Source organism: Equus caballus, chromosome 31 (assembly GCF_041296265.1).
Source record: "Equus caballus isolate H_3958 breed thoroughbred chromosome 31, TB-T2T, whole genome shotgun sequence".
Classification (NCBI taxonomy): Eukaryota; Metazoa; Chordata; class Mammalia; order Perissodactyla; family Equidae; genus Equus; species Equus caballus.
Window position 1 is genome coordinate 17465321 of NC_091714.1, and position 25161 is coordinate 17490481.

At 38.1% G+C, this 25161-nt stretch overlaps 1 protein-coding gene across 3 annotated transcripts in view; it reads right to left on the minus strand.

Annotated features, from left to right (window-relative positions):
• The window catches only part of TAB2 (TGF-beta activated kinase 1 (MAP3K7) binding protein 2), a 78829-nt gene extending 53948 nt beyond the window's left edge, over positions 1 to 24881 (minus strand). For 2 of the 3 annotated variants that reach the window (XM_001502154.7, XM_023632981.2), the window contains exon 1: positions 24744 to 24880. The gene's annotated coding sequence lies outside the window, so the exon portion shown is untranslated. Of the gene's footprint in view, positions 1 to 24743 lie in introns of all 3 variants that reach the window. The other variant, XM_070256409.1, reaches the window with a different exon arrangement.
• Positions 24882 to 25161: the final 280 nt, after the last annotated feature.

Sequence of the window (25161 nt, forward strand, 5' to 3'; positions counted from 1 at the left end):
CCTTAAATTTGTTAGGCCCATATTTAAAAAAACAAGAAAAACAAAAAAATGTGCAACTACAAAGTTACAGGAATGGCAGGATGCTAAAAACGGTAGACTGCTGTACTAATTGATTACTAGGGCCTGGAAACAATGTCCTTATGCTTGGTGAGCTGGCACTCCTAGGAGTTTCTCTAAGAAATGAAACCCACAGAAGTCAAAATAAATTGAATTCTCTGCTGCTGTCAAACGATGGCAGATTCTGAGAATTTAACAAGACAGAAAAAAAGTGGAGACAAGGATTCAATAAGAACTTAACTCCCTGCATTTCTAGTAACCAGCAACATAATAAAGCAAAACAGAAAAAGAGTGTTTTAAAAAACGTGAATTTTCCATCTTTCATGATGGTATGTTGTAGGTGAAACAATTCCGAGACAGACAGATCTAGGTTCAAATCTGGTTTCCGTATGGCCTTGGACTTAAACTCTCTGAGGAAGTTTCCTAACAACCTGGCACATAGGAAGTATTTGATACATTTTTCTGCATTACTAAAGAACAAAATACATTTTTTTGTTCTAAACATACGGGTATACTTAAGTTTTTTTTTTTTCTTTTTTAAAGATTTTATTTTTTCCTTTTTCTCCCCAAAGCCCCCCAGTACATAGTTGTGTATTCTTCGTTGTGGGTCCTTCTAGTTGTGGCATGTGGGACGCCGCCTCAGTGTGGTCTGACGAGCAGTGCCATGTCCACGCCCAGGATTCGAACCAACGAAACACTGGGCCGCTTGCAGCGGAGCGCGCGAACTCAACCACTCGGCCACGGGGCCAGCCCCATATGGGTATACTTAAGTTTTTGTTTTCATAAATACTAAAGCAATAGCTGCATTAACAAACAAGTTTAAACAACTCCATCACATCCTAAGAGATATAACTCATGTAGCAACACTGATTTCAGAACAGCTATAAAGCAAATGTATCAATACAAATACAACAATATACTTTTAGGATAAAGGAAATTCATGGTAAACGAGAAGACAAGTTATTTTTCTCCCTCCAAGTAAAGCAGAAAATACTTCTGTCAACACACCTCTTGTTAAAAGGTTATAGATCTGGAATACAGTGCTTTTAAAAAACAAAGGGAATCAATGCATGATATAACTTGGTCTTAAGTCAGGAAATGCTTTAAGGTCAAAGAAAAGCCTTACATTTGAGCAATAATTTTCCTCTTACTGATAGAACAGTGGGTTCCACACGAAATTATTATTTACCAAATATGGCTCACAGATCAGATTACACCTTCCCTGGCATTACCAAGTAATACAGCAAGTATCACAAGCCACAAGGAATTAAAAAAAAAAAAAAAAAAAAGGATTTCCTTAAAGTCATTCTAAATGTATTCACTGCTGCAGCTTTAATTCAAAAGTTTTAAAAAGTTAACATAGACTATGTCTTATTCAAAACAGATTTGATTTATTTGGAGATGATAAGATTAAATTAAGTCTGTGTATTCCCCAGATGCAAAAAAAGAGTATTTAAGAATGAGGATTCCGTTCATTTTAACCCATATGGATAGGCCTTCAGTTTAAAGACCATCAAGAAAACACTTTAGATAAACCATTAATATTTGTTTTTATTTTATAACTAGCTGTCATATTGAAATCTCACTACTCACAGTAATGTTTCAGTTGATTCTTTTGGCTTTTCCAGTTACACAATGTCATCTACAAACAATAAATTTGCTGCCTCCCTTTCAATAATTACAACTCCTATTTTGTTTTTTGGTCTAATTACATTGGCCAGCATTCCCAAGACAATGTTACGTAACAGTAATGCTAGCCAGACCTTTTTGATTCATGACTTTTTAAAAGGAATTTAGTATTTCACTGAATACTAAAATACGAATTCTAGTATTTAACCATTTCTAGCAACAAAATGCCGTGGTAACTGAATTGACCACCGCAGGTCTGGTGCCTTTTGCTGGGAATAGTCTCTTAGCAGTAAGACTATCACCTTCATTTGTGGCTCCAGATCCTATCCCCTTCTTTCACATTTCCTTGAGGAAACAAATGCTTTTTCAATTTCCCTTCAATCTATGAACATGTTTAAGTCTTTACCATCTTAAATAGACATCCATGTACACACTTGTATCACAAAATTTTTCCTTACCAGTTAAGTCTTGTTCAGTAAGTTTGAATTCACAAAGCTATTTATTAAAACTGGTACTTTATTCAAGGCCCTGAGAAAACAGAATGAGCTGCAGGCCTTGCTCTCTACCTACTCCTAATCCAGTAAGAAACACAACTGTGCATACAAAACTGCAATAGCGATGAAATGCATCTGTTATGCTAGCCCACCTCTCTTTTACCACTCAGGCCTTGCCAAACTTTTCTACTGAATATTATACGAGGGCCTCTACTTTGTTTTAGTCTGCCTTCAAGTTTCCTCCCTTGATAATAGTTTTACTCAAATCATCAAATCCAATAACCCTTTCAGGACCCTCATCCACCATTTTGCAATAACTTAAGTTTTTAAGAATATTTTAAGTTTTATTAGGTACTTTCTAACTCATCATGTGATCCTCTTGAAAAACCATTAAGGAAGGCAAGGTAGTTATTACTCTCATTTTGCAAGGTTCAGAAAATTAAGTAATTTACTGATTATCAAGCTCCAATAAAGCAGCAGAGTCAGGGCCAGAAATGTACTCATGGCTTTCTAACTCCAGGTCCCAGGTTCCTTCCTCTATGTTCTATTAACTTGAGTGATTACTAATTTGAATGATTACTTATCATTCTCTTATTGGAAACATTTCTGGTCAACGCCGTGCATGTTCTTCTATTTCCCACAATCCTTATTTCCGTGCTTCTTAGCGTCTGTCTAAAGGGTGTAGGTGCAAACTTATGACATTCATTCTCTCACTTCTTCCTCTGGCATCTTATCTACATTCACAGCATAATCTAAAAAGAATCTCCTTTAAGTTGTAGTTTGAGCTTTCTCTTCGACTTGATGAAACAAACATTCAGAATCACAGAATTTGATGTTGAAAGGAACCTTACAGATTATCTAGTCGAATATCCTTATAATAATAGAAGAAAAACATAAAGTTCAAACCATACAAGTCAGTAGCGGAATTTGAATGAAAGTTTAAGAGAAAATTTGCTTTTAAACTTATGAATCATAAAATAAAAGCACATATTCATATATAGTAAATATAAAGTAATTAAACTAATTTTTAGAATAATTATTGGACCTTATTTCATTTTTGTTAAAAAAAAGACTTGTCCCTATTTCTAAGAGATTTTACTTGTATGACAATACTAATGTATAAGTCCATTTATCGAAGTAGATTTTTTAAAAAAATTACAGAACAGCAATAAAGTTAAAACCTACTCAATTCTTCACATTCATGCATTAATTATTATATTCCAGATTTTTAAAGTGAACTGAGAATCAAATCACACAGGTACCTAGGGTAATGCTTCCCACCTTGTGTGACGCCATGACCCAGTCCACAGGCAGAAACAGACACACTAGACTGCTTGCAGAACAGGGCCTGGCACAGGGTAAGCCTTCAAAACATGTCAGCTACCACTGCTGCTGCGACAATGACCACTTCCGAATCTACTCATATCATTATCAATATGGCCCCAGCAACGACTCAACCATACAGAAAAGAATGCTGCTAGGGGACAAGTACCTTACTCCACTCCTTTCAGTCTAGTTTCCAGGTTTTGCTCCAGTGAGCAGGGCCACAACTCTTAGTTATCTGGCAACACCCTTCCCATTGGTCCCACGGAGAACTACTTCAGTATCTCAACATCAGTCCGTAGGCTCTGGAAATTCAGAGCTCACTTTAAGCGGAAATTCTCTACTCCAACACTTCTAAACTTTCACGTTCACTTACCCATGATATGGAATACAAGAAAAGCAAAAGGGAATCTCGTGAGAAGCAAGTTTAAACTTAACCTTTCCCCCAAACTCGCTTCCTTCCTCAACTTCCCGTTTTTAGCAGAAGTAGTGATTCTCTTTTTAGCCTGAAAACTAAAGTTACCTAGACCTGCCTCTCCCCTTTCTCCACCTTTCTCAACTTCTTCAAATCTCCCCCATCTCATAATTAACATTCCTTAAAACGCAACTCCTAGGACTCTCCTCACTGGACGTGACCGTCAATACAGTCCACAGTCACTTCCGCAGTTCTAAGATCTAAAATGTTCTGAAAACAATTTTTCCATGAAACTTCATCTCAAAACTCATCTGGTAGTGGCAAAAATCTGCTCTGAACTGATGTGAGACTATTTACAGGCTTTATTTAGCCTACCTACTGTGAATATTTCCATGTTTCACTGCAGAAATATTCGTTTTTAATTACTGGGTGATGCCTCAAACCTTGCTGGGGGTATTATAATAATATATAATATATACACTGCATTACCCTTCTAAAACTCAAACAATTTTGAATTCCAAAACACAGTTGGCCTCAGGGTTTCAGATAAGGTGTTGTGGACCTATACAGTATTATTCCAGGAATCCTAATTTAGGCACCCTATTCTTAACTATCTTTTTGATATTTTTCCTTATACTACTCCATGCACTTCAGACCCCATATTTACCACCAAGTCCTCTAAGTTCTTTCAATATACGTCTTGGAATTGCCAATTCTACTCCAACCACACTATCCCAATCATCCAACATCTAAATGACCAGATCCATAGCTTACTTCCCTGCCCTCAAGGTCTCCCCACTTGACCTCTCAAGTATAGTACAGCAGATTAAGAAATGCTCCTATATAACCACTGAATATTTCACTTCTTTGCGCAAGAACTGAATAAACTGGAACAGACAGATAATAATAGGGTAAGGACAGTGATTGTGAGATAACAGACAGAGTTTCTATTACCTTTTAAACCTTAGTTTATCTATAGTTATGAGCTAAGAAGAAGTCTTCCCTCTCTCTTTTTAAACTTAATGAAATTTAGAATTTTTCTAGTGGCCGGCCTGGTGGCGTATTGGTTAAGTTTGCGCGCTCCACTTTGGGGGCCTGGGGTTTGCAGGTTCAGATCCCGGGTGCAGATCTGGCACTGATAGTCAAGCTGTGATGTGGTGGCATCCCACGTAAAATAGAGGAAGACTGACACAGATGTTAGCTCAATGGCAATCTTCCTCAAGCAAAAAGAGAGGACCGGCAACAGATGTTAGCTCAGGGACAATCTTCCTCCCAAAAAAACCCCACAAAAATTCTAAATTAACTTCATTTATTCTGTAATTAAAACAAAACAAATGAAACATTTACTAGGCTTCTCCCCTGCTTATCACCTCAGCTAAACAAAACTCCTTGGTGTGTTTTCAAAGCCTTCTCCAGTTTGGTTCCACTAGATTCAGTGTCATGGACGCCTTTGGCAGTCTGGGAAAAGCTACAGATTCGTCTCAGAATGGTTTTAAATACATGAAATACAGTACATATGATTACAAAGAAAGCCAATTTTACTGAAATATAGTTAATTATTTTTAAAAAATATGAATGGTTTTAGATGTATGAAATAAAATACATGATTACGAAGAAAACTAATTATACTGAAACACAGTTACCAAGTGTTTTTTAAAACACCTATTTGTAATATATTACAAACGCCTCTTTACTAACACTCAACACAATAAAACTAGCAGGGATCTAGTAACAACTATAATTTTGAAGTAGTAATCTGCATAAATTATATTCACAATTGTAAAGTAATATGAAAATATCAGTGCTTTTTCTATTAGTAACAAAATCACAGGCACTGCTAATAATACTGTGATTTACTGCTTAAAATCATGATAGAAGGAAATGCTAAATTTCAGTTAGAGTTTATTGCTAGTGAAAATATAAAGGTATGATTTTTTTTCTCGTCTAAATGCATGGACTCCTCTAAATTCTATCCTCGGACCCCTCAGGGTCATGGAGCCTGGAGTAATAAGACTTCTCTACTAAATGCACCTACTTTGATCTCCCACTAGTCCCCACACGCACAGGAATCCAGTCAGGCTTGTCTGAACATGTTCAACCCCATTTTATTCCTGACCGTACTACTGCCCTTGCTTACAATGTCATTTCTCTATCTTGATGTTTATCAAAATCTTAACTACCTCTTCAAAACCAATTCAAGTTTCATCTCCTTCCTGACTCTCTTTTCTACTGGTTCAGCCCACATGGATCTCTCTATTCCTAGAACTCCTACTGCACCTGTGGGTCAATGCTTCACGACCCAACATGTAATTCTCCCCTTAGAGTTCCACTTCTGTGTCTCTTCACCTAAAGTATAAGATCCCTGGGACACGGGCTACATGCTTATATATAGGACCCTGGCTACACATAATACAGGCACACAGAATGTATTCAATAAAGAAACAACTTTCAATAAATCAAGTATTCGAAGATCATTTGTTTGGCAACTTTAAGTACCAGAAAATACCTCATGAGAAGGCCAAAAATTCCACTAAGCAGCTGAAACAGACATCATAAATTAAGCTTAACAGTTCACTTCCATCAGACCCTAGATACTCCTATTATATTAAAAACTCAGCAGCTTATTTGCTAGGCAGTAATAAATTCCAAGTACTGGGGTTGGCCCAGTGGAGCAGCAGTTAAGTGCGCACGTTCCGCTTCAGCGGCCCGGGGTTCGCCGGTTCGGATCCTGCGTGCGGACATGGCACCTCTTGGCAAGCCATGATGTGGTAGGCGTCCCATATATAAAGTAGAGGAAGATGGGCATGGATGTTAGCTCAGGGCCAGTCTTCCTCAGCCAAAAGAGGAGGATTGGCAGCAGATGTTAGCTCAGGGCTAATCTTCCTCAAAAAAAAAAAAAAAAAAAAAAAAAAATTCCAAGTAATGAATCAGGAAAGGAGTGCTAAAGTAGGCATAAAACAATGATTCACTCCAAAAATATTTGCTAAGCACCTACTACATGCCAGGCACTATTCCAGATTCCACAGATTCAATGGTAAAAAACCTAAAACATCTCATGCAGGAATTTATTGTTAGACCCTGGACTAGAACCTGGGGCTCCTGACTCTCATTTTGAAGCCCTGAAACAAAAAGTTGTTTCTATTTCTCAGAAAAGGTGAAGTATGGGTCAGGGGGAATGTTCCCTATTTCAGAAGGCAGTTAAATCATATAAAACATCATAAAGAAATAGATGTAGAATTACTTAAAAAATACAGAAAATTTACATAGCATATATATGTAATATAAAAATCTCTATACATCAAATCTATAAAGAAATAAATTTTGAGATGTTTCAATTATCTGATGTAGAATATTTACTACCTAATGATACTAGATGAATAAGGTATTACTCTACTCATTGACTAATATTCTATTCACAAACACTTCATAAAGTTTTGTTTTTCTTCAAAAAGTACTGCCAAGTTGCTTCATGTATTTCATATAAAATATAAAAACTTATCTACCAATATCTCAGAGGTGGGGTGGGGTGGTAGCAGTGATTCTAAATATTATTCTAAGTGATCTTTTTTCATTAGAGGGAAGGGTCGAAAAGAGGAGGATTATGGGAATGTGGGTAGGAAACATGGAACTGCTCTCCACACATTTCAATCTCTACTGCTGATGATGACCAAAAAGAAATTACTTTTCCCAAAGTTCTTAGACTAATAGCAATGGAATTCAGACAGAGAGTGAGTGAGGGGAAGAGCAGAATGGGTGGGACTGGAACAAGTAAACCAATAGCCTGACAATGTCATGCTAGCAACCTAAAGTCATCTTGTCGAAACTCAGCTCACCCCCTCCCACCTAATAATGGATCTCTATGTTGACTATTAATAATAGAGCACGATGCTGAAGCTAGAAATCTTAGTCTTCAATTCTTCCTTTCCTTGCCGTATATAATCAACGGCAAAGTTCCACTGATTACTCCCACAAATACTTCACCTTCTCTACTTCCATAATATCCTTGTGCAGGTATCTGTTAGCTGGACACAATCATCTCTTATCTGATGGGTTATTCCACTCATAGGCCCTTCTAAGATACATCTCACAGTGGTAACAAACTCTCTAGCTCCTAAAACATAGCCAGATCATGTCACTTTCCTCCCCAAGAGAGGTAAGAGATTTTGCAGAATTATGCTATACTGAGTTTCAGCAGAAGGTGGTGACAATGACCTAAGGAATGGAAAAAAGGCTAGGCAGGAAGAGAGGAGACTTCAAGACCAAGATCTAACAAAGGAGTTAGAAAAGTTAGACAAAATGCAGGAAAGAATGTGATCAAGAAAACCAAATGAAAAGAGGTGTAACAATAATTATTATAAAATTTTAAGTTTATTATGCTTGTAATAATTTTATAACAAATAGTTTTCTAAGAATAGCTAAAATTTACTGGACATTCATTACGTACTAGGCACTGGCCAAATGATTTATAATTCATTCATTCATGTAATGCTCCCCAAAATTATGCGAGGTAGGTACCTCTATTTCTTTTCTACTTCTTTTTTTCTTGAGGAAGATTAGCCCTGAGCTAACTGCTGCCAATCCTCCTCTTTTTGCTGAGGAAGACTGGCCCTGAGCTCACATCCATGCCCATCTTCCTCTACTTTATATGTGGGACACCTACCACAGCATGGCTTTTTCCAAGCAGTGCCATGTCTGCACCCGGGATCCGAACTGGTGAACCCCGGGCCGCCGAGAAGCAGAACATGCGGACTTAACCGCTGCGCCACTGGGCTGGCGCCTAAGGACCTCTATGTCAGACTCAGTTTACTACACATCATTCTCTCCCAGAGAGAATAAGGATTATTTTATACAGCGCCCCCTGCCTTATTCCCCATGACGCCTAAAACAGAGCACTGACAATTTACATTGTTACTGTTAATAATACCAGAGAAAGCCATTGTTCCTATAAACTTTATTAACTAGTCATAGACTAACAAGATATATACATGTATATACAGATATACATATAAACATATACATACATACACATACAAACACACTATGAATCTGGAAATAAAATATTATGGCTTTCAAAAATAATTATTCTCCTGGTGCTTCAATCTGCACTGGAACAGAAACGCTCAGGGTAATTTTGCCTTGTCAAGGTCAAAGGGGAAAGGAATGTGAAAATGCTTTGTAAAGTACAGTGTTGACTGAGAAGAAACTTGGCCTATACCTCTACCATCTACCTGAAAATGGGGAGAAGGACTAGGTAGAAGACAGACAGATGGACATCACTTTCTTTAAAATGTGCACAGGGGATTTCCTATGAGACAGGCTACTACAGACGAAACTCTAAGCCCAGTCTACCACCTGCAATGTGTGCTCCGTTCGATACAAGAAGTCTGAGCCAAAGTTTAGATGATTTTGCATAAACCCATTACCACTAGGGAAAAAAGAACAAATAATGAAAGGCAAAATGTGTGCCTCACTGACCTCGGGTTAGTAATGTTGCTATGAATGAGAGCATTTGGTTGGAGTGGAATGTTTGTTTGAAAGCATCAAGGTACTACTTGGAAAAGACATTGGACCATAACCCATACTCAGGAATCTCAAAAACTCATTTACTTTCAAAAACAAGCAAGTCTTCCAGCTTTAAACTTTAGTAGTGTGCATGTGTGTTCACTCATTCATTCACAAATATTTACAGAGAGCTTAAGTGCCAGGGCATTGTACTAATGCTATAAAAACTTACATTTAGTGGGAGAAACTGAAAAGTATATAGAATATTAGAACACAATATGGTAACTCATGCAATATGGGAAATAAAGTGATAGAGATATATAAACTATCAATAAGAAAATATCATTAATCAGTTACAGCAGAAACGATTATAGCATTTACAAAATATTTTCCAGAATATCTTAATATGAAGTAAACATATCTGAATGGAACTCAGAAAATCTGTCTTTTCACCAATTCTGTAAATTGAGGCTTACACTCTCTCTTTACCAATTTATTTCTGGCTGTAAGTCAGAAATCTAAGTCTCTCCTTGCTAGCTATTTAGCATTTCTGTTTTTAATTGTTACTTTTGATCTGTCTCTCTGGCTGTCCTGTCTGTTTTATCTACAAGAGAAATGGTGCCACAGAAAGCCATTCAGGCACTCAATAATAGTTTCAAACACTTTTCACAATACACATAGAGCTAATTCATTTTATGAAGACTTAAGACAAAGCTCTGAAAATTAGTAAGACTCATGTGTCTACACTACTATCATAGCCATCTACCTATCAAACATGTATAGTGAAACATATATTATAGTAAATATATATCCCCCAAATTGTCTCCCAACCATATAATTTCTGGTACACTTAATGTCAGATACACAACAGTCTGTTGATAAACAGAACCAATCTAAATTTTCATAAAGTTCTGCACATGCTGGGAGAATCTGTTTTTTTGTTAATAAACCTTAAATACATGACAGTAAAAACAAAAAAGGTTGGGCCCGCTCCAGTGGCCTAGTGGTGAAGTTTGGTGTGCTGCGCTTTGGTGGCCCAGGTTTGGTTTCTGGGTGTGGACCTACACCAATCTGCTAGTGGCCATGCTGTGTTGGCAGCCCATATACTTAAAAAAAACCCCCAACAAAACAGAGGAAGATTGGCACAGATGTTAGCTCAGGGTGAATCTTCCTCAGCCAAAAAACAAACAGAAACAAAAAAGTTAAAGATACTGTTTTTAATAAATATCACTATAATTTCTCATACATCAACTTGACTGGTGACTCTCAAACTTCTATTTCTAGCCTGAACCTCTTGCCTGAATTCCATTTCATATATCAAATCGTCTATCTGATATCTCCAGTTATATGTCTAACAGGCCTTTCAAAGTTAACATGTCCAAAACCGAACTCTTGATTGCCCAGCCCAAACTTGCTACTTCACCATCTTCCTCAACTCAGTTAACAGTGACTCCCTACCTCCAAGTGCTTGGGCCAAAAATCTTGGAGTCATCCTCAACTTCTCTTTTATGCCTCAGATCTAATTCATCAGCAATTCCTGCCCACAGAGGAAATGAAACATATCCAAAATCTGACCTATTCTCACCCTTTCCTGTTACTGCCTCTGGCCAAGCCACTATCATCTCTCATTTGGATTACTGCAATAATTTCCAATATGGATTCCCTGATTATATCTTTGCCTCACTCCCATAGTTTATTCCACACAGAGCAGCCAGAGTGAATCTTAAAAAAGGAAAGTTACTATCACTTAACAGTTTAAAGAAAAGCCATAGATCATACCAACTGATGTAGAAAAAGCAACTGACAAAATTCAATATCCAATTATGACAAAAACTCTTAAACTAGGACTAGAAAGGGAACTTTCAACCCGATAAACAGCATCTACAAAGAACCTACAGCTAACATACTTAATGGTGAAAAACTGAACGCTTTCCCCTAAGATCAGGAACAAGACAACCTTATCTGATCTCACCATTCCTAGTAAACAAAGTACTGGAAATACTAGCCACAGCAGTAAGGCAAGAAAAGGAAATAAAAGACATACAGATTGGAAAGGAAGAAATAAAACTGTCTCTATTCAGAGACACATTAGAAAACTCTGAAAGCTACCGAAAAACACTCCTAGAATTGATTAGTTTAGCAAGATCTCAGGACACAGGGTCAACTCACAGAAATCAATCATATGGCTATAAACTGGCAACAAACAACTGGAAAGCAAAATCAAAACCAAAATCACTTATAAGTGCCCCCCAAAAATGTATCTAGGTATAAATCTAAACAAAACACATATAGGATTTGTGTGCTGGAAACTACATGTCTGATGAAAGAAATCAAGACGACCTAAATATAAGGAGAGAGACACTGTGTTCACGGATTGAAAGACTCAACAAAATAAAGCTGTCAATTTTCCTCAAATTGATCTATGTGTGTAATGCAGTTCCTACCAAAATCTCTGCAGGATTTTTTGTAGATTCCAAATTTTGCATGGAAAGAAACTGGAATAGCTAAAACAATTCTGAAAAAGGAGAATTAAAGTGGAGAAATTTCACTACATGACTTTAAGACTTTATATAGCTACAGTAATCAAGACAGTGTAGTAGTGTTGGAGGGACAGAGACAAAGATCAGTGGAACAGAACAGAGAACCCAGAAACAGACCCTCACAAGTACAGCCAACTGATTTTGACAAAGGTACAAAAGCAATTCAAGGGAGAAAGGCTAATTTTTTCAACAAATCATGTTGTAACAACTGGACATCAACAGAAAAAAAATGAACCTCAATCTAAACTTCACAGCTTTATATAAAAATTAAGTGAAAATGGATCATACAAGACATAAAGCTTTTAAAAAACTTTTAGAAGAAAATCTTTGGGACCTAAGATTAAGCAAAGAGTTTTTAGACTTGACAACAAAGGTATAATCCATAAAAGAAAAGATGAATAAATTAGACTTTAACAAAATTAAAATTAAATTTCTTTGCTCTGCAAAAGCCCCTGTTAAGAGGATGAAAAGATAAGCCACAGACCAACAGAAAATATGTGCAAATCAGATACTTAACAAAGGACTTGTATCCATAATAAAGAACTCACTAAACTCAACAAGAAAACAAACAATTCCATTAGAATATGAGCAAAAGACTTGAACAGACACTTCACTACAGAGAATATACAGCCAGCAAAGAAGCACATGAAAATATGCTCAATATCATTGGCCATTAGGGAAATGCAAACTAATGCTATGATGAGCTGTCACTTCACACCTGTATTAGCATGGCTGAAAAAAAAATACTGACAATACCAAATGTCGACAAGGATGCAGAGAAACAAGATCTCTCATATATTGCTGGTGGGAATGTAAAATGGTGCAGCCACTCTGGAAAAGTGAAAGTTTCTTATAAAGTTAAACATACATTTATCATACAACCTAACAATTGCACTCTTGGGGATTTATCCTAGAAAGATGAAAATGTATTTTCATATAAAAACCTGTACAAAACTGTTCACAGCAGTTTTATTTGTATAGCCCAAAACTGGGAACCCAAAACTCCTTCAATCAGTCAAGAAGCAAATCATGGTACATGTATACAACAGTATACCTCTTAACATTAAAATGGAATGAACTATTGACACCCGCAACAACTGGGATGCATAACGATGAGTTAAAAAAGTCAATCCCCAAAGAAAACATAATGTATGATTCCACTTATGTAACACCTCTAAGTGATAAAATTATAGTGATAGAGAACAGACCAGTGGTTGCCAGGGTGTAAGGTTGGGGAAAAGATAGGACTTTATGGGGGTAACACAAAGAAGTTTCTTTGTGGTAATGGAACAGTTCTAGCTTTATATCCTGACTAGGAAGGTTACACGAATCTATACACATGATAAATTATACAGAACTATACACAGACAGAAAAATCATGTTCTATAAAGTAAGGGGGGAAAAGGCTAATAGATCATGTCCTAAAACCGCTCAGTGGATTCCTATCTCACTCTGAATAAAATTTGAAGTCCTTACTACCATCCAAAGATGCTACATGAAAAGCACATCCACACTCGGACCTCATCTACCCTTCCCCCCTCTCTCAATCTAACTACACTGGCCTTCCTGCTCTTGGAACATGGCAAGCCTGCTCCCACGTAAAGGCCTCTGCATTTGCTATTGCCTCCATTTGGAAAGCGCTTCCCCTTTATCACTTCATTCAGATACCTGCTCAAAAGTCATCTAATCAGAGAAGTTTTCCCTGTCTCCCCCCATATAAAGTGATGGCTTCTTCCTCTTTCTCTCTCCACAGGAACCTTAAAACCAACAAAGAGAACTCAAATATCTTCCTTACGTGTTACTGTCCCTGGTATGTTCTTGTACTGCTGAATGGCAGGCATACAGGATGCACCCAGGTACTCAAGCTAGGGCACATGTGATCCCTACCTTGCCTTACCTCACACTTGGTATTCTCTTCTCAAATTCATCATCTACTCTTCTCCTTAAAAACAGCCTTAATTCAGATCCATATCAACTCACAAACAGGTTATAAGGCCTGTCCTCCCTCCCAAGCCTGGCTCTTTAAATTTCTCTACAATGCAGCCAGAGAAATCTTTCTAGAACGTTAATTTAAGCATTTGTCTTCCATCATTTGTAGTCAAATCTACTTTACAGAGCATACAAGTATCCTCATGTTCTATCTTCTAATTTTCACTTCACTTCCTATTAACCCACCATGGTGGAACTCGTCATAGTTACTTGAATACATGTGGACTTTCCTACCTCCACGTTGTTTTCTCTGACAGAAATGGGCTCTCTTCTCCCAACCTGTACTTCTCTTTCTTGTCCATCTGACACACATTCAGATTAAGTATCACCTTTCCTATGAAGATTTCCCTGGTGTATCCCTCCATCTCTCACTGAGTCAGACACTCTCTCCTGTAGATTCCTAAAGTGTTTTATGTTTAACCCTATCACTGCATTTGTTACAGAACAGCATACTAGTTTGTATACATCTCCCTTGGGGGCAAGAACTGTATCTTACTGATCTTCCCATCCCCAACACCTAGCAAAGAACCTGGGACACAACAGGAACTCAAAACTAACTCACAACTATTGGATAAGTGAATTAGATTGACCAAAAAAGAATGTAGAGATGAGACATAGTGGAAGAATGAGTCAGGTCAGATTTCCTGGGTCAGCCAGCTCTTTTGCACAGGTGTGTCATAGATGGCATATCAAACAAACTCTGTGGAGTTTCTTTCCATTCTTTTGATCACGTGATAGCCTATAAAAGCTGAAGTACTGAAGCTTGATCCTGACGCTTGGTTTGGCTAAGATCACCAGTTCAACTTTCCTATGAACCAGTTACCATCCCCCAAAGAGAACTTCTTATTCTATCTGCAGAGCTGGAGCAATGGCTCTCAGTAGTAAATTCAAACTCAGCTCTCATCCTGTAACTCAAGCCACTGTCCATGAGGGGAAAATCTCATGAACAGAATGAGGATGTCTCACTCAGGCCAACCTCAGCTACAAAAAAAATCTCAAAACGGGGAAAAAAAGAAAGAAAAAGTAAGTCCAACCAATATGTGTCAATATTTTTATATGTAAAGAAGCAGAATTGTCAACATGGAAATGAGAATTTTTTTTGAAACCTTCATTTCCATGTGTTTATCTTCCCATTTCCTTAGAAAATCATCAAGTGGCAAACAGCACTTAGTCAAGTACAGTTCAGATACACGCTAGTCACAAGGTAAACAGTAAGTTACTGTCAATGCAAATATACAGTGCCTATATGTCCACCAACTTTTGTTTGACAATGATCTCTTACATATCTCCTTGAATACTTTTTCCCTTCAATTCTAGTAACTACTTAACTATGATGCCTGCATACATCTGCTTAAGTTCCAGAGTAGACGCCCATGTTTATCAGGTCACTAATTGCCTTTTAAAAATTAACCAAGCAACTATAGCACAATTTGAGCTCAGTGGATTAAAAAAGAACACAGTCTATTCTGAATTCTTTTTAAAAAGCAAGTTTTCTTGCTTATATTGCTATCTTCTCTGTAACTATTTTCTAGTGACGACTTAGCACGAATAAAAACCTATGATCAGAAAATGCTAGTATAAAAAGGAAAGAATAAAATACAGAATAGTCCACAGAATGTCAAGAATATGGAAGCAAATATCAATCTTTATCCCACAGATTTGAATATTATTAATTTTTAAAGGGCGGTTTCTTTAATTTAAATTTTCATACAATTGATTATTGGTTTATTTGCTGCATATAAGACAGACTCTTGCAAATGACAAAAGGCAAAATTAGCTTGCTGACCTAATTATTACTGGCATTAAGTGACCCGCCCTGAAAAGATATGAAAATGTTAGGTTTTCAAAATAATCGTATTTGATGAAAACAAAAATGAAACTTCTGTGTATATACATATACTCTTTCATACTACATGTTGACTTTGCTAACAGCAAAACTATTCAGCTATAAAAACTAGACTGAAAAGACCAATATGTACCTCACAATTCTTTCTGCAATAATAATGCTATTTATCTGATGATTAATGGCTGAGTCTCCATCACTCTTTCTGCTTCTGGCTTTATTTCACAGACTGCACAAAATCTGCACATGTATAAGACTAATGAGTACGCATTACCTCTAGGATTAGAGATTTCATGTATACGCTACAAAATGTTCTAAACATACTTATTAAAATGCAGGGGTTTTTTGTTTGTTTATTTGTTTTTACCGTTTCAACAGTAACTACAGCAACTGTATTTATATTTCAGTAAAAAGTTATTTGTGCTATAGGCCCAGGAAGAGTTCTGAAGTTTACTGAGTGATTGATGAAGAAACAGTATTATCAATATGCTAAAATATTATTTATACAAACAGCATTTAATACTAATTAGTAGAGCAAAATATTCTACAACAATCACACCAGGTCACTCAATGTATTAAGACAAAAAAACCTTTAGGAAAAAGATCAAAGCAAAAAAAATCCACAGTTAATCCAGTAACAAACATCAGAAAATTTAACACTATACTCCTTCTGAATGTAAATATGGACATAGAAAAGAGTATTATCAAAATAACGAGAATACATTAAACAGTAATTTAAAACAGAGAAAGTGTAAACATTATTTTACACAGATAAAGTGGTACAAGTTTTGTAGTATTATATTTAACCTCATTTTGAGGTGTTTTCAAAATATGATCCATGCCAATTTTCTAGTGCTTTCCATACAAAAGAACTAAATTGTGGGTTGTAGACTATTTTCAAATTGAAAACATAGGCTTTTTCACAGGAACGGGTAAGAAAAATACAAAAAATTAGTAATTCGCATGTTTATTTTGTGATTAAGAAAGTAACGGTATGCTTTATTTCATCCTTGGTTTAAATAGTTACAGTAAATTAAACATTATAGAAATTATTTCCTTTTCGTTCTCTTTGTTGAGGGAAAATGAAGTGAACAGGTACCCTGAAGGAAAAACCTAACAAAGCAACATTCCAAATGTAAAATTACTTCCCATGATTTAAGCTACGTCTAATGTAACCAGAACAAGAACTTGCCTTGTTCCATTTGAAAGCTTCATACTTTTAAAAATTAAACTTTACTAAATAGAAGGTACTCAAAATGAAGCTAATACAAGAGAGTTACAGGGAAGAAAAGTTGTCCTGAAAAGCACAGGACATCATAGGACATATTTTACACTTTGACTACTTCCTGCTTACTGATGCCCACTAAGTTCCAGGTAGGTACTGTGTTAGGTAACATGAGAAATACAAATATAATGAAACCACCATGCAGAGTAGGTATTACTATACATATGCATTTTTCTAAAGGAAAGTTCTAGGCTCAAAGAGTTTGAGTGATTAGCCTAAGACCACGAAGCTATAGTTAGAAACAGAACTCGATTTTAACTTGGACTCATCTGACTTTAAAGCCCAGGCCTTTTCTTATTATACCTCACTGACTCCCAAAATGGTAAAATTAAGCTACTTAGTTAAAGCGGTGGAGGTTGACAAGTTAACAGATACCAACTCAAAGTCAAAAGTACTATTTTCTTCAGTTGCTGAGAGAATTAAAACTAGGTAAACTCCCTTCTACTCCTAAATCCCCAGTTCATGTCGGAATTATGGTTTTTGTTGATTTCTCTGACTAAACAAAACTTGCCCATGTTCTGCAAGGTCAAGTTGCTGATTTCAAGATTTTCTTTGTATTGCCAAGTATCTTCTCTCATTGACAGGGAATGGAAAAGCAGTGCACCGAATTGCCATTGGCTCTATACTGATGAAACAAGCAGTATCTTTGGCCTGCCTGCCTGGCAAACTGACAGGAAGCAAACTGGTGATATGCTCAATTTTGCTAACACTAAAAATGGTTAACATTAAGATATTAAAGGTCAAAAGAAATTTTCCTTAATATAAATGTCACAGTAAAATGTTAAGCTAAATCTCAAAGTAAGACTACTATTTAATAATTTAGATCAAAGCATAATTAATAAACCAGGGAATAAGCAGAATTTACTAACCAGAAATTACTTTTATACCTTCCCCACCTTTTTGGCAAAAAGTCACTGTCATTCCCCCAGAATCTGTCTTCTCCACCAGGCAAAAAGGCAAGTTACATGGTCAGAATTACCCCCTGGAAACGTTCAAGTGCCTGACATAGCACTATCTCTGTAAGACACCCAGGAGCGTGGCAGTGCTTTCACCTTGGTGTTTCAGAGCAAGGCTGGGTGAGGGCTGGGTGCAGGGATCACACACTTCAACGGATTAATTCTTTTGAATAATTCTACTAATAACAATCAGAGTTCATATATTTCCACCAAAATTTCTGTTAAATTCTATATATCTTTATTCTTGCTTCTCCTCTCTGTCTCTCTCTGTAGGACCTTTCCAACCTCCACTTTATTATCTGGCTTCTGTGACTTGTACTAGGACTGTTTTTATTTTTCTTCTTAAGTGAAACAAGAATGCCATTTCCTTTACCAAGGCAATTAAAAGACTATAAATTTTTATAATGCCCTCATCTATGTTTTACCTGTTTGTGGATAAATTAGACTTTCTTTCTGAAGCCACTCAAATTGACACTCTGGAACAGTCTCTCTTCCCAGTGGTAGGTTGTCACAGTTCAAAACAAGCAAACAAACAAAAAACTCACTAGAGTATCAAAATGTTCAATTGGGGGCCAGCCCGGTGGTGTAGTGGTTAAGTTTGCACGCTCCACTTGAGCCACCTGGGGCTCGCAGGTTCGGATCCTGGGTGCAGATCTACACACAGCTCATCAAGCCATGGTACGGCAGTATCCCATATACAAAACAAAGGAAGACTGGCACAGATGTTAGCTCAGGGACAATCTTCCTTAAGTAAAAGGAACAAGATTGGCAACGGATGTTAGCTCAGGACCCATCTTCCTCACCAAAAAAAAATAATAATAAAATATTTAATTGCATGTATTTCTATCTCATTTCTAAAATAGTATTGTGGCACAACAAACTTCAATATAAAGCAACTTGTTCCTATACATCTTCGTGGGGAATTTTTTATAAAGCCAAGAAATATTTTGTGTAAATGACTAAAGGTCTCAGAAGTTAAGGGAAGTCTTAAGTTTTAGAAAAGCTACAATTATTATTCATCAGGTAGAGGATAACTTGCCACAGAACAGGAATAAGCTGACTGCTGCTAAGATGTAAACATCTGAAAAATGTAAAGCAGGGTGGGGCAGGGTGGGATGTTCTGCCGTTTCTGTGAAAACACCAATATTCCCCACATCACAGGAATGTAAGAAAGTGAGCCATTTAATTCATAAAGCCAGTATAAATCTACAGTTTCTTTGAAATTGCCTTAAAGAGATAAGATAAACTTGTCTTTTAACAGTTAAGAGGATATAATTATGCGTGGATTATTTCTTCTACCTTGCTTTTTAAAACTGATACTCACTTTTTTACTTTACTGTCAACAACTTCATAGGATAGGTTAACGAATACTAATCTAGCTGGAAATAATCAATTTCTTCCTTTCAATTTCTAGGATATTTTTCAGATTCTTGGCTAGATTAAAAAAAAAAATGGCATTCAGAAGACTTCATATCTTAGTCTGCGCCTAAAACTAGCGATTCAAAGACTTAAGTCCGGTGTAGCTACTTTTGAAACTCAGAAGGTGCTTATGACCAAAAAGAGTTGCAATACACAGAAAAACTATCAGTGAGAACCAGGCAACACTTAACACACAGAACTACTTCTTGAGCTCCTAAATACAGGCCAACCACTGAAGATATGGTGAAGTCAAGACTGAAAGGAAAATCAGACATGATGTGTCCTTGACAAACTCAATTTAGTGACTGTCCAGTCTAAATATGAAAAACAAATACGGCAATTTGATTGGCTATTCCACTCTTCCTTCAGAAAACCCATCCAGAATTTGCATTATTTTCTTTTATCTTCGTAAAAGTTTTCCTTAATATTTGCTAATTTTTTGGATTACCCCTCTTCACACAATAAAGGAGTAATAAATAATGACAAAAGCAAACATTTATTTACTACTTACAATATGCCAGGCACTATACTAAATGTTTTATAAGTATTTCCATGCGTTAGAATCTTACACAACGCTTGTATCTACTTATCAAAATGTTGAGATCCAACTCATCAACCTATATGCCAAGATATGTCACAACGTTCTTTCACTAGAAAAAGACTGCAGGTTTACTCCTGATAGCAGTGACCAGGTAACACGTACAAACTCCCCAGAAAGCACCAGTGATCTGAAGTTACAGTTGCGTGTTAATTGCCCTTATGCTCTCAGACAAGACTGCTTTAGTGGTTAACAAATGTCTATCAAACAGTGTCCCACACAGCGCTACGACAGGTTCTTGGAAGGCTCACCAACTTCAACTGTGCTTTATACAACTCCAGATAAGCAACAAAAAACTTGCAATCTACTAAGCCCCTTGTATATATCAGATAATTTACACAAAATGAATAATTTATCATCACAACAGCCTTATAGATATTATATTCATTTCACAGAGAAAAAAACAAGCTCAGAGAGGCTGAGAAATTGTAACTGGCCTCAAATCACAAAGCTAATGAGTGGCAAAACCCTGATTCAAACCAGGATAGCAGACTCCAAATTTTCTGTTGAGCCACAAAGCAGCTTTCTGCTGCTTTTCTGCTTTTAAACTCTGTAACTGAAGTACAAACACAATTGTGTTCCCAAGTTATGAGGTGTATTCTTAACCAAAGAAAAAATTTATGTATGGGACAGTTGTTTTTGAAATCAAGAGTAATATCCATTATGCAGGTTTTAAATGAGTAAATATGCAGTCTATTCCCCAACCCCTTTTTCGTTTTACTTTTCTCCACAGTACTTTTTCTCCCAGACACACTACATTTTACTCATTTATGATGTGTTCCACTACTAAAATGTAAACTACATACATGAGGACAGAAATTGTGTCTCCTATTCACTGCTGCCAGCTCCAGCATCTTCACGGTCCCTGGCACAGACGAAGTGCTCAATAAATATTTGTGAAATGAATGAAAGATTGGCACCCAGCAGGCATTCAGTAAATGCTGGTTTCTTTTTCTTTCCTTTACTATGCAGGAAACACTAAAAAGGCTACCATTAAGATATTAAAGGTCAAAAGAAATGTACCACTCCCTGGATTTTCAACTGGAAGAGATGATTAGAGATGCATTAGAATTTCTTATTAAACTTCTACATTAAAAATGTTAAGAGGCAAATCAAAAAGATACATTCAGCAAAGCCTCATTTATCAAGCATCATCAGGAGATAGAGGGGTCTACATAAGCTATATTTTGAAGGAATGCACTTTTAAGTGCCAAAGCTTTAATCCATTTTCATACAGATCTTTTACTGATATTAATATACACAATTTTACTTTGTGGCAATTCTGACTTGGCTCTCCTTCTGAAACATCAACTTGTCAGCTGACACCTCTTACTGGGTTTTTAACAGTAGTTCATTCCTTTTCTGAGGATTAAGAAATTAGAAATTAGGCATATTCGGTAAAATGAGTCAACGAAAACCAAAGTGAAAAGTCAAGTGAAATGTATAACTTCATTGCTAGAAGGCTAGCAGTAAGTACTACTTAGTACTAAACATTGTGTTCTGAGGGACAGAATACATAGAAAACAGAGAAGACGACAGTCATTCTTAATCCCTGACTATCAAGATCATAGTCAAGTTGAGTGGTTAAAGAGAAGGTAAAAAGTACAGAACTGCTACCCCTCAGAGCACTTACTCAAGTATTTTTAGCTTTCTGATTCAGCAACAATCTTTGATTATTTAGGATCAGAATCATAATAAATGAAATGTTAAAATACTATAAGTATTTTGGAAATATGAGCCAGAGGTAAATATATCTGAGCACACACAGAAATTTCATACAATTTCAATGTCTCCAGATCCTTACCATCTTAATACAGAAGGTTCAAAATACAATGACACGTAGATTGTTAGAGTCTATCAAAAGATTCAGAGCAATTCTCCTTAGTGCCATTCAGCCCGATCATCTTCCTATGCTTGGCAGCCACCACTACGCACATCTGCACATTCCTAGCTGCCTAAAACTGTTCATCTAATCCTTTACCAGCATCTAATCCCCATCTTCTCCTCCTTACTACTGTTTTGCCCCAACATTCACATTTGCCTCTGCTATTACCTCATAATCCTTCTACTATAGAGTCCTAATCTTAGATGGATCAAATAAAGATGACATAAGTGAAACAAAGGAAAAGGGCTATTACTCTTCTCCTCTGGGTCATGGGAGTCTGACCAGGTAGAGAATGGACTTCAAGTCTTTCTGAATTATATTTAATTTACAAAATCTATATATTGTAAAAATTATCAGGAATTTATTTTCAAAACATCTATAACAAGCAAAAAATCCCCCTTTAAAGGATGCTACCATTAAAGAATAAACTTTTAGTCTTGATCAGTTTATATAACTAAAATTTTTAGAAAATTCAGACATTCCTCAAGCACTTTTTGGCCTGAAACTCAAGTTTCATGAAAATGGTCTACATTACACCTATTTTTCAAAGTGCAGCATGTCCAAAGACACATATGTACATTTCATCCTAAATAGTATTTTGAGAAAAGAATTTTCCTTACAGGGAAAACTACAGAAGTAGAATAAACTTTCATTTTTGTCCAGATACAAGACTAATCATGTCAAGACATTTACCCAAGAGTAATGTGTTACCAATACTAAAGGAGCAACACTCAGTAATGACCTAATTGGGGATGTGGGTAGTGTCTACTTAACTCTGCAGAGTTTAAAAACCTCATTTCATTAGATGTACTAATTGGATGCAAGTCTTAAACAATATCCTTAGCTGAAGGTGAGCATTCTTTCCACTAGACAGAAGACCAAATATAGGTGCTATTTCAATCAAATGGGATTGATTTAAGTTAAAATTTATTTTTTCAGGAAATCTGTATCAGATGAAACTCTGATCCTTTACCCACTTCTTAATGAGTTACAAAAGCACAGGTTCTACTTATGTGACAGTTCACTAAAGAGGGCTGAATGGCTACATTTCATCAGTGTCTTTTGAGAATACTTTTAAACTCAGGAAAAGTTATTCCACACACCCCAGAGAAAGATGAAATAATGAAGTATGTTCAGTGGATGACTTACTCATCTAATTAACACATTCAACTTTCAGTTGATCCTTTAAAGATTTAAACCTTAGGCACCCCCTATTAGAAACTGATTCGATTTAAGGGGGAAAAACCCCCACAGAAGTTCTGAATCACTGGAATTTTTGTTCTATTTCCTGTTAACACACTGATAGTAACATCATTCAATATACTCGTTCCACACACAGTTTTTAAAAGCTATAAGATCCCTTTTAAACTAGCTTGGCCCTAATTTAATTTGTAGCTTATTTATCTGACAATTCCTTCCATTGTTTCTAATTTAAGTGCTTAGCCAAAGCTTACACTAAGATGAACAGCGTGTCTTCCTTTATTACAAAATGCAATGGTTTCAAAATCTAGAGTTTCAAACTGTCAGGGTTTAAAATGAATCACGATTTCACTGTCACAAAGAATTTAAAGGTATTTTAAAAAATACTCTGCTACTGTACGAAGAGTGTGGTAAGCAGCAGTACTGTAAAAACTGAAAGCAAAAACTGGATTCTATGCCCACCAAAATTCCAGGCCAAATCTGAAACTGCATAATGAGCAACATACCCTTCCGAGTGAGCTAAAACACAAACTAATTCCTTTTATAAAATGTGAATCAATCCGACCCTAAAACTTGACACTTTCCAAACTTACCTAAAACCAGACAAAATGGATGCAAAATTACACTGCCTCCCTGTTGCCTCGAATATGACTTTAGTGTTCAAGAACTTTCCAATGAATAAAGGCACTGAAAACAGCCTCGCACTGGGGACCTTGATTTCACGAACTCTTGAGAAACCTCGGTGAAGCCGCAAACTCCCTCCGCTCTCCTGGAAACCCCTCTTATCAGAAGCATTTGAAGAATTTCTCCCCGACAATTAAGATGACTTGAAGAATGGAAACCTAACATCTCAAATATACTATATATGGAAGGAAACATGGCCAAACACATAAATACAAACTCACACGGTCTCTGACACTTTGGTATACCACTCTGCCCGGGCAACCCCACAGCATCAGCAGCAGAAAGATACACCTGTCACCTGTTCAGCCCGACCCAGACCCTTTCAGCCTCCCTGCCACAATCACAATCTCCGAGTCGGAGGTCGATGGGACCAGAAAACTGGAATGAGCCTGTGAGATCTAGGGGGCCGCCTAGTCACAGCGGGGCTTGCTCCCCACTTCCAGGTGGCTGCAGAAAAGCAGCGCTGGAAAGGGAACGACCATCTCTTCCCTGACCCCCACACACCTCGCTCGGTCTGTCCTCCCACTGCCCTCGCCCCTAAGGCATCTTCATCCGACCACGGCTCCCCAAAAGGAGTCTTCCTTCCCCCACCCCCCTCGCACACATGCCAGAGGGGCGGGCCGGGGGCACCGGTGCAGGCAGGGGCCCTCCCCCACCCGGCTCTCCCCCTCCCCCTCCACACACGCTCCCCGGAGCCCAGGCCCGGCCCGATGCTCCCCACCCCCACGCGGCTGGAGGACTTGGGGGGCCTCCCTCTCCGCCTCGCACTGGGGGAAGGAAGGAGGCGGAGGGAGGAAGAGCGAGAGGAAGAAGCGGACGCCCCGCAGGGGCCTCGCGCGGCGGCAGAGCCCCTTCCAGACGGAGGGGGTGCGGGGAGAGCCGGGACGGGGGCGCCGCCGCGGCCCGGCAGCGCTGTCCGCTTACCCTTCGCCGCCGCCGCCGCTTCCCCCTCCTCCTCCTCGGCCGCCGCCGCCGCCTCTCCCACTAGGGCAGCCGTCTCCACCGTCGCCGCCGCCTCCACCACCACGGCCGCCGCCAGCGCCGCCGCCGCCTCCGATTCCGCCCGGCAGGGGGGACACCTCAGCCCGCCCGCCCTCCCCGCTCAGCCCCTCCGCTCGGCCGCCGCCGCCACCTCCCTCCGGCCGCCGCCGCCGCCGCCGCCGCCGCTCGTGGCTGAGGGGGAGGGGTGGGGGTCGGGCTGGGGCGCCCCGCCGGCGGCTGCTGCGGCTCCCGAACGCGGGCTGGGTGGCTCCTCGGCCGCCGCTCGCTCGGCCTCCCGCCCTCCCTCGGCCCCCACCCCCCTCGCGCTCGCCTGCCCTCCCCCCACCCCCCCAGCTCTCGC